This window comes from Neopelma chrysocephalum, unplaced genomic scaffold, assembly GCF_003984885.1.
Source record: "Neopelma chrysocephalum unplaced genomic scaffold, ASM398488v2 Primary Assembly neopelma1_97, whole genome shotgun sequence".
Taxonomy (NCBI): domain Eukaryota; kingdom Metazoa; phylum Chordata; class Aves; order Passeriformes; family Pipridae; genus Neopelma; species Neopelma chrysocephalum.
Genome location: NW_020897760.1, coordinates 6,443,889 through 6,454,507, shown reverse-complemented (window position 1 = coordinate 6,454,507; position 10,619 = coordinate 6,443,889). Strand labels below are relative to the sequence as shown.

The 10,619-nt window shown below is 38.7% G+C and overlaps 1 long non-coding RNA gene across 1 annotated transcript; it reads right to left on the bottom strand.

Annotated features, from left to right (window-relative positions):
• LOC113972946 lies at positions 1–7,780 on the bottom strand. The gene is made up of 4 exons (XR_003536085.1): positions 7,431–7,780; positions 3,473–3,539; positions 2,781–2,908; positions 1–2,543 (listed from the first exon to the last, which is right to left on the bottom strand). It is a non-coding gene; the product is annotated as an uncharacterized LOC113972946 (long non-coding RNA).
• Positions 7,781–10,619: the final 2,839 nt, after the last annotated feature.

Genomic DNA, 10,619 nt, shown 5'->3' with positions numbered 1-10,619 from the left:
TGAGAATAATGATTAAAGTGATCTAAGATTTGCCTTAAAGCTACACAGTCTCCTCCAACATAATGCAATACTTCCACTTCTTGGAATCAACCATTTTTTTCTGCATCATATTAATGATATCTTCTAATTTTATTTTTGTCAACAGAGCACTGGTACCATTTATGTGAGGTCACTAATGACTATATTGGATTCATGATTAAAAATCATTCAGTATCTTACTGCTTTTACCCAGTTCCTTGGCTGTACTGTAATCCTTATAACAATTATCAGCTTTCTCAGCTTAATAAATTTCTGAGTGGCACCATATAATGTGTTTTATTAAGGTTCATTTCCATAAAGTGTGTCCCATTGTCTTTGCCTAGAAAATCAATCAATTTCCTCAGATTATTTTTGAGGAAAGTCCAGCTAAATCAAATATAATCTTGTGTATTCTGATTATTCACCACTTCACTATTTGCTTTAAATTATTGCAGACAACTCAAAATCAGGGACTTTTGAGACGTGAATCACTTCTCTCCCTTCCTTTTACAGCCAGATGCCGTATTACCTGTTCTCCAGTTATATACCACCCTGAGTCTACTGGCAATATTTCCCACAGAACCAATCCCACAGTCATCTTATTCTATTTTTTTTCAGAATTACTGAACGAATATTTACAGCCTATCTGAGTATTTCTTCTTCAAATACATATCTCCCAATTCTGTATTTTATTTGTATTTATACTATAAATTTGTATTAATATACTAGTATATTTGAATCAACTTTAGGAGAGTAGGGAAAACTCCCTTCCCTTCAAATCACTTTCCCAAGAACAAGGTGAAACTTTGCTAGAGTAGCCAATGTGATACTTAGCCACAGAAAGAGACATGAAACTAAAGCTCCACACCATCCTCTGCTCCACCACTGCTGGTGGAACAGTCACAGGCAGGTAACAGCAGCTGGAAGAGCAGACAAGAGCCGTGCAAGTGCCAGGTGTGCCACAGGATGGTGCCACAGGGTTAGATTTGTACATGACTCAGCTGCTGCTCGAGTTGAGTTAAAAAAACCAAATGCTACAGGGAATTCTGATGTACAGAATGGCCGGCAATATCTACATTTGACAGATAATTTAAATTCTACAGGTGGGTTTGCTATTTTCTTTACTCATCTGATCTTCATTCTCAAATCTCATATGTGTATAGGGGTGACTGTGGACTAGTTACAGCTAAAGTGAACATCTGTACAGTAGGAGCTTATTGCTGATGAAACAGCATAGTCCTCTTTGCCTTCATAACTTTGATTTTCAGGAATACCTGTAAAACACATTGTGCAAAAATAATTTCAGTAGTCCAACTATGGAGCTAATGATCTACAGATCTCTTTTAGTTTAATTTCCCAAAGATTAATTAAATTAGCATATTCCTTCTGCTATCATAATAGTAAACCAGTCTAATGCTGGTCTACTTTGGGTAATGTTTCAGTAGTTTTGGGAGTAATGAAGAAGCATATTGGCACATGACACCTGAGAAACAGGTATTCCATTCCTTTCCTGTGGTATAATAAGTTCTTTACACAAAGAAAAAATATTTTCAGGGAAACAACTGTTTTCAATTCTATTCCAGAGTTTTTATCTATAACAACATGAATGTTTCACTTCACTGAGAGCAGAATCAGGCAACACAAGTGAGCTTTTAAATTGTATTACAAAATACTTCATAAAATATGGTAGGAATAGAACAAGTGCATAAGAAGGAAAAACTACTAGTTTTGAGTTCCTACAGTTACATATTTTCATGTTTCTAGTCTAACTGTCTAATTGGAAAAAAGTATAAATATTTTGGTTTACTACTCATTTAGGATTTGAATCTTGAGACCCCTCTTGACATTCTGTGTGAATGGTAACTACAGAAATGAGAAATTTTGACCCAGAATACTGGTTGACAATGTTTTGTGACAATAATTTTTTATTGTCTGAATAGCTTTGCAAAATTTCAGCTGCCTTGTGGAATAACACTGCACGCCTGATCATGAATTGTTACAGAAATTTACCTTTTTCAACACCAGTGAAAGCAAACCAGCAACACTCCCTTCTCCATGCAGACCTTTCATTGCAAGGAAGCAATTAAAGATTTCACTCATAACCACAACTTATTACAATAAACAGTTCTTCATCTTTCTCGTATCTGTTCTAAGTCTTTAGGGAGTAATTACGTTTGATGACACTTATAGACTCGAACTTTTATAGGCACAGTTACACCCAAGAAACTCATAAATCTTCATATGCAAATGAGCCTATGAAACTGCTCATGACCATGGGGCTGGGTGCTTAACCCACTTTCATCAGAAAGACATCGTAGTGTCTCACTCCAGAGGTGCTATATTAACTGACAGGAATTCAGGCAGTGGCCTCCAGGTGAAGACAATTAAGCTATTCTACCAGATCTGGAATGTGTTGGGAGCAATTCAGTGACTGGTTATAAAGGAAGGAAGGAAGGAATGTGCCCTGCTTTTCCTTGTTAGGGCTTGCTACCACCCTACGGATAAGGGAACTGTTTATTTTCCTCCTGGAGGGAGGGAGAAAAAAAAAAGGTTTTATGTTGGATGTGAAGCAGGTGATCTGAACAGCTTAACCCTTTTAACCCTTCTTACTGTATCTTATATATTCAACAGCATTCCTTTTCACAGTTTTTTTTCTCTTTTTAAATTGCATGGATGCAAAGCAGGAAAAATCTGATCTACCTTATCATTTGCCTGTAAGCTTCTCTGTCCATATTGGAGGCTACAGGAAATCAGTGCTTTACCATTGGAATAACAAACAAAAAAAAGTAAATTTAAAAGAAATTCATTTATGTTATGCATTCCCAGTGCAGAGATACAGGTCCAGAGTGGTTGCAGATTCTCCCATATTTGGTAACACTGCTACTGCACACTGAAAATTGAAAACAGAACTTCACTAAAAGGGGGAAAAAAAATCAATGGAATTTTAACTACAGCCCTGTGCACTCTGGCACCATGGTAAACCACACAGAGCACAAGCAAGTATGCTATAATGTATTTTGAACACGTCTTCCTGTGGTCATTTTGATGTTCAAAACCATATGCTGCTGCTATTTCCTTCTCTTTTCCAATTCATTTCACTTGTTACCCAGTGGTATTGATGGAAGACCCATTCCTGCAGCTTGTTCCAATAGAGCCTGCCTTCACAGAACAGGTTTTGTGGCAGGAGCCAGATTCAGAAACCAAGAATGAATCTCAGTACAGTAGATGTGACTCTCAGATATCAAAAGTAGTGAGAGAGGTAAAAAAAGAAAAAAAAAAAAGGAGTAATTCTTTGCAGTGTCTGTCAAGCTACAGGATCTTGTGTTTGCTAAAAATTTAGTGTCAGGAGAGGATTTCACTGGTATCCATTCACGGCTATTATGAGAAGTAGGATACTGGTTCTACTGGACTCTTGGTCTTACCCAGCCTGGTCATTCTTATTTTGAAGCCTTACCTGTTTCCAGTCCCAGAGTTCCTTCTGTGTAAATTCTATGTTCTCAGGCTTTTATTGATGAAAAATCCTTGCTTAAGAGATAAAGTACCGGAGATTATTAAAAAACCCCTCCTTATACTATTGAGATTAATGCATAGCTGAATAAATTTCCTACACTAATGCCTTCACTTTTGAGTATTTTCAGTCACACGTGGATTCTGGCAGGTTATGTGAAGGACATGATCTTTAATGGTGGTGTCTTTCGCTATTACATACTTGCTACACTGTGATAAACTATGTTATAAAAAAGAAACCATTCTATAGTACCTTTAGATATGTGAGTAAAAAGATAAATATGGATGTCAATTATTAGTTTCCTTTTGAAGCATTAACTGTCTATGTGTATATTCTGAGCATAGCAATAAATATACTTTGAAGAAAAGATAGCTGTTGCTTATAAAGTACATGTACACATGTGACCATAAAAAGCAGTACATATTTCTCCCTTTTATTTCCTTTCCAATTTCTACTTGTCAGAGAAAATTTTTGTTTCTCTCTCTGATTTTGACCAGTGTTGTTGATTTTCTGCATATCTCCTACCTTTGAAGTCTTTTAGTGTTATCTCTGAGGATTTTCTTTTAGACTTCCAGCTTACAGCCCTTACAAGAGCATTCTCTGACATACCTTTTGATGTTTTTGTAGGTCACTGACATACAGATTTACCTGCCAGAGGACTTCAAAGCCTGTAATGCTTGGCAGCCAAGCCTGTCTCAGATTTTTCTATTGGTTGGAAGAAGTTACTGAAATTAGATGGCAAATGCTCCAGCAACACTGGAGTCACATTCCTACGCTAAAGAAGATTGCCAGTGTGGCTTTCTTGATTATATGCTGCTTCATGGCTGCATCTTGAACTGGAGGCTATCTGTCTGAAGAGAATGGTCTCCAAAGCTGCTCCACACAACAGCAGCAAGGTGACAAGGAGGGAACCACCCCAGGTTTGTGGCCTGCCTTTGGTAAAGACCGCTGGTTCTAGAAGAATGGAATTTTCATCTCTGTAGACTTGTACTTGCACTGCTCTTCCCCAAGCAGCTACCAACAGTGTCTACCAAAGCAAAAGGACTATCTGCAGTCACCTTGACATGACATGAGGCCTAAGCCTTCTCACAGAGGCTTTGTGAATCATGGGGCAAGCTGGGATACTCTCAGGGAATCCCCATGTGTGCCTGTTGCCTAAAACTGGCTCTTAAATGAAACCTCTTAAGACTCAGTTTTTGAGTTTTTTTACTTGGCATTGACCTATAACTGTAAGCATCATGTTCGATTATTTTACCTGGGCAAGATGACAGAAATAGATCAGTTCTATTACTTTAACCCTTCTGTGATTAGTATCATATTTCAAAATATATACTGTTCTTTTACTGTTCTATTTTCTCAGGTTTATATACACGCATAAAATAATAATGGTCCTGATTTTGTACACATTATTCAGTAAAGAGTTTCTGGAAGAGCAGAAAACCTGGCTTCCATTACACAAGAAAATGTTAAATAATATAAAATAACGTCATTTAAAACAAGGCCAGAGTCTGTTCTCACATCTGTTATTCAAATATTATATTGCCATAGCATCTGCTGTCTTGCAGCTAATCAGATTCATCATTACTATTTAAAACAAAAACAGGAAACAAAACAGACAAACCACTGTTGGTGTTGGATTAGGAGTTTTTGGGCCAAGTCCAGTGAGAAACTGATGGGCTACAACACTTGGTGTCCCAGCCCATGGCCTGCAGGGAATTCTGCATTAGGCACCTACACTCCCTGTATTGTGAATGAGAAGATTTAAGAGCCTCATCATAGGACAGCTGAACAACCTGTGCCCTGAGCAAAGAGCAGTTAAGGTCAGTAGGAAATCCCCATCAGGAATTCAGGTGCTGCACCAAGGCTGAGAGCCACTCAGGAATCGTTCTTGGGACCAAGCATCTACAACTGTTCTATCAGAAACTGTACAGAGTACACTATTTTTACTGAAGCTTCTGTAGAGTAGTTCAGGGATTAGCATACTCAGAGATATGCCAGAGGCATTTAGTAACTTGCTCACCTTTAAGGGGCCTATACCTGTATGTTTTCTATTCGCATTTATTTGTATGAGATCTGTTCACGTGGTCAAGTCTCACAACTGTGTGGCAGATGTTTCTTTCCTCTTTGTAATTATATCACCTGAGTGAAGATCCAATATTTTGAAAGAAACTAAATACTGATGGGTACAAAAGCCCAGTTAGAGTAATCAGTCTTCTCCCAGAAGCTTTGTCTGAAACTCATATTCATGATCAAGAAGCATTCATAATTGTCAGTGACAGTGACCAGATTTTTTTAGATGAGAAATACCACCAATGAGTTATGTAAACTGTTATGTAGGACTAGGAGCAGAGCCCTCTCCTGATGCTAGTCTAGAGGCATGCTACAAAATTCTCATGACAATATTGCCTCAGGAAACTGATCTGCATTCAATGACACAAAAGACACAGGCAACAGCACTGTACTTTCAAAACCTATGAACACATCATAATCACTTTAGCAATTTCATTGAACAATATTATACCCTCTAGCATATATATGCACACTAGTGCTAATAAAATGTGATGTCATTTTAAAGAGTTCAGTTAATACAGGTGATTAAAACTACTGTATCACAAAGCAGATTGTAATACTTAATTTGTTAAGAAGATGAAAGAACTCGACTGAGATATTCAGGTTATAAAATCCAGGATGAAAACTACAGAATGAGATCCTTGTACAAAAAATACTTCCTCGGGAAATGTGACCAGCATATGAAATTCAGTAAAGCTTTAGATCAGCCATACATTATAGCTGGATTTTGTTTTCCTAGCCTTGCTAATATTATGGTTAGATGCTGCCTCTATAGTTAGAAAGAAGAGTAATCACATAGCTCTACTTTCACACAGAGCTTAATTATCTATGAGCTTTAGTAAGGGTAAAGTATACCTTGCTCTGTACTGATGAGAATAACCTTTATTTTCCTGTCTTTTCTGGTCCTGAAGTACCAAATAGTGGCCATTAAATACACACAGGAGAATGCAGTTCATCACCTTTCCCTCGCAGTATCTGAGCACTCCCCTAGCGCAGTTCAGATGTATCTGTTGTAACAACACACAGAGTGAGGACGCTTCGATTTCACTGTGATTAGCTCAATTGTCCCTACCAGCCAAAATCGCCCAGCTTTGTGCTTTAATTACACTCATTAAATAAGGTTCACTTACTTTATTATGAGGATACATATACTGAGAATATCTTATCTTGGTCCAATTACAGTAAAAGACAGTGTTTTTCTCATATAATTGCAAGCAGCTAGAAATAGCTTTGGTTTAACTCTTCTTGTGCATGTTTTCTTCCCCCCCCCCCAAGCTGGGAAAAAACCACCCAGAAAACATACATAATTGTATCTGAAACAGTTAAATTGACATAAAAACTGAGTATGAAACAGTTTCTTCCTGCACAAACTGCTGCGATATCAACAGTGCTGATCTTTAGCTGAATCTCGCTTTTTTTGTCTAGGCTACAACGTAAAAATATGAACCCTGGCAACAAAACTGCATATGGAAGCCAAGTAGAGTCCCTGAGACTAGCACAGAAAACCCTAAGCCACAATAAGAAAAACTATTCCAGCTTCCCCTAAAGCAGGTTGTGAGGTAACAGCTCCCTACCCCATCACAAGCTAGTACACTTGGGTTTGCCAGCATCAAGGCAAGCTGTGCTCGCTGTGTTGGCAAAATGATCCCAGTGAAATGCAAGACCTTTAACCATAAGGGTTCTCTTAACCTAGATCATTTTTTCAGGTCTGGATTTGAACAATCATGACACAACATTAGTGGCAGGAGAAGGAAGGAAGAGGCAAAGCATAGATCTGGAAATAGAAACCACTTAATCACATGTAGTGCATTTGATTCCTACTTAAGGACCTTACCTGCTCTCCCAACGTGAAGTACACTCTATTTTTCCTCTAACAATTGTTCTTTGCCAGAAAGAACAGTGTATATTAAATAGTTCTGAAACTATGGAGGATTACAGGGTTTATTTGCTACATTTGAATTTACTTAACCGTTGTGTTAATAATTAGTCAAATTTGGGGGAAGGAAAAGTTTCTAGCCATGCTATTTTTTTAACCTTATTTATCAAACACTGTAACTACTAAAACCTGTCAAGAACATACAAATGAATTTTTGCTTTAAGGCTGAGAGCAGCGACAGTCACTGCTTTCAGAAGGACTTTGTATGCTTCAGAGCAGTGAGACAGAAACCCTGCCAACAGCAAGAGCCCTCCCCAGCACCCTGCAGGCCCGGCACCACAAGGGCTTTCAGAAACTGGGTGACACTGTCTCTGTATCATATAATCTACTTCCAACCCTTAATTCAAATCACAAAGCCAACAGAAGCTGCATCACAACCCCCTTCTCCTGCAAGGCAAATCCAGCACGACAGTTTTCCTTACCACCTCTCTCAGCTGGCAGGCAGTAGCCCTGCTGGCCAGAGCACATCAGACCAACAGCCGCCCGGCTGACAGCCTTTGGCAAGATACCACCGACAAGGAGTTCCCAGCCAAACCTCCTGTTCCCTGTAGAAACAGGCTGTTTCTCTCCTAACCCTTAATTGTTGGGCTTTCTCTCCCTTAAATCCTGCTGGTACCGGTAGGGCAGGTGGGGCTAACCGAGCCAGGGTGTTTAGCTTCAGGCCTCCTGGCTCCCAGAGCAGCAGGTCGCTGTGCCGTAATTACTGTTGGTTAATAGTGTGTTTGGCAAGCTGCGAACGTTCTGGAAGTTGTTTCCTTCATGCAGTCTTTCCTCTCATTCCTCACCACCCACTGTTCTCCTTGGCAATTGCTAGTTAAGGTGGAAGTTTTTTAAGAAACTGCTTGTTAAAAGTTAGGAAATGGGGTGCTGCCCATGCCATTGGCAATCCTTTTCCCTGAAGGATTAGCAAATGGAGTTGTTCTGTGTCCAGTTGCATTTCTCACATCATGCTTCCAGCCTTGCATAATTTTTGAGGAATAATTTAGGATGTTATGTAGCTCATCCTGAGCAGTGCAGGATGCCATATAAAAATAGGGAAGACCAGAGAATGAGCTTTAAATTAGATCAGTTGAACTAACTGAAAAGAAAAAGTCAATAATTTGGGGGCATCAGGTTTGAGAATAACGGCTCTGCATTAAGCTGAAAAACAGCTAGATCTCTGAGACAAAACCCAGGCAATAATTGTGAAATAAAGTAGAGATTAGTGGATAAGAGGGCTATTAACAACGGGAGAGGTGATTGAGTGATTATCTCCAGTAGAAAAGAGGCCTAGTTCATCATGTTAAAAAGCATGAAGGGATTTATCTTGGCTGTGAATTGCATTGAGCCATTAAACAAAAAATACATTTTTTAATACCTGCTAAAGCTATGAATTTCATTTCCCTTGCTCATCTTTTGAAGTGTTTTGTGGTCTGCCTTGAAGATTAGGACTGAGAAGAGAGAGACGGCTGTGAGAAGGGAGGTGGTGTGAGAAGCACGTCTGCAGGACATGGGGTGCTCCTGTTTTCTATCAGTTGCCTCTGCAGGTTCATTCCAGTGCATAGTGGCTGCTGCAGTTTCACCCACGTAGCTCCCCTAAGGGCATTTGGTGCACTGACTGAAATGTACGATATTCTAGGAAGGGTGCATGAATCTTATATCTTGATGGTTTCTCAGGTATGTGGGTGGCATTTACTACAACCAGAAAGAAGATCTTGCGAGAGAAAAAAATAAATCTTCTATAAATCATCAGTAGATTCAGTGGGGCTGGGGGCTCAATTTTCTGAGTTTTCTCAGACTTTATACAAATAATTTTCAGACTGTTCATTAAAACTTAAAATATAGCAGTGGGCAAAGTTGTGTTTTAGCAAAAATGTCACATTATTTCCTTTGACAGAAGCTGAGTCTTGACTGGTTTTCTGATATACCGATTATGTTAGCCTTTTGCAGGAGCCTGTATATAAATTCTTAAAAAGAAATGGTTTATGGAAATACTTCTTGAGAGCAGAATTCTGCTCACTGGAATGTAAGCAGAGGGTGGAAACTTCTACCAAGTTACCTCTGAAAGTAGTTCATTAAAAATTATTTAAAGTCATGCTCAGTGTGTGGCCAGGCTCGGGGTCCTCGCTGTCACTTCCCTTGCAGACTTGGCCGTTAACAGCAGTAACAAATATCTAGCTCTGTATCAAATGCTTATTGCTCACAGCAAGTGATATACTCATAATTTATGTCTTCCAACTAGTCTAGAATATCTGGCATAGAATATAGAGAAAGTATTTTGAAACTGATTCCTCAACTAAAGTCACCTTCCCAGTTCTAGTTACATTAATGCTGCAACCTAGAAATGTTTCTTTTCTTAACAGTGATTGGAAGCTTCAATGTAGAACAGCTTTCATCATGCAGGTACTTTGGATTTCAAAGGGACTTTTTGTGTGAGTAAAGTACTGTTTAGCACTAAGAAGGAAGAAACCTGTACTTGGAGTTTGTCTTTTTGTTCGTCTTTTATATTGTAACAGAGATGTGCTATTGCCTTTATTTAACTGTGTACACATGCTCTATCAGGAAAAAAAATCTGTTAAAAGAATCATAAAAGTGGCTTTTAATGAGTTAGAGATTGCAGTGGCTGCTCTCAGGAAAAAATCAGCATTTTTAATGAAAACAAATTCAATTTTGATGTCTCTTCTTAGAGACTACATTGTTGAGACTGTACTATTTTTATTGCCCCAGTCTTCCCTAGTTGCCTAATAACTGATTGTTCAGTGAAAGAACTGATTATTTGTTCCAAGCAAACTATGATAATTGGATAAAGTGCAGAAAAAGGTGACTTTAAGCAACCTTTCACCTGCTCAGCTTCTGTTAATGCCGTGAAGCCTGCATTAGTGATGCTGTAGATTATACTTGGCTAAAAAAGGGGCATTAGCCCTGTAAACTAGTGATGGATGACCAACATACAGCAGCTGTCAGACCCTTAATCCTCCTTCCAGTTTATCTGCTGTAGCAAAAGTTGCGACCTGTGATGTACACAGGGCCTTTTATGCAAGCCATATTTTCTTGAAGGTAGATCTGTAAGTTCCATTTCTCTTTCATGTAATATTTTCCAAAGCAGTT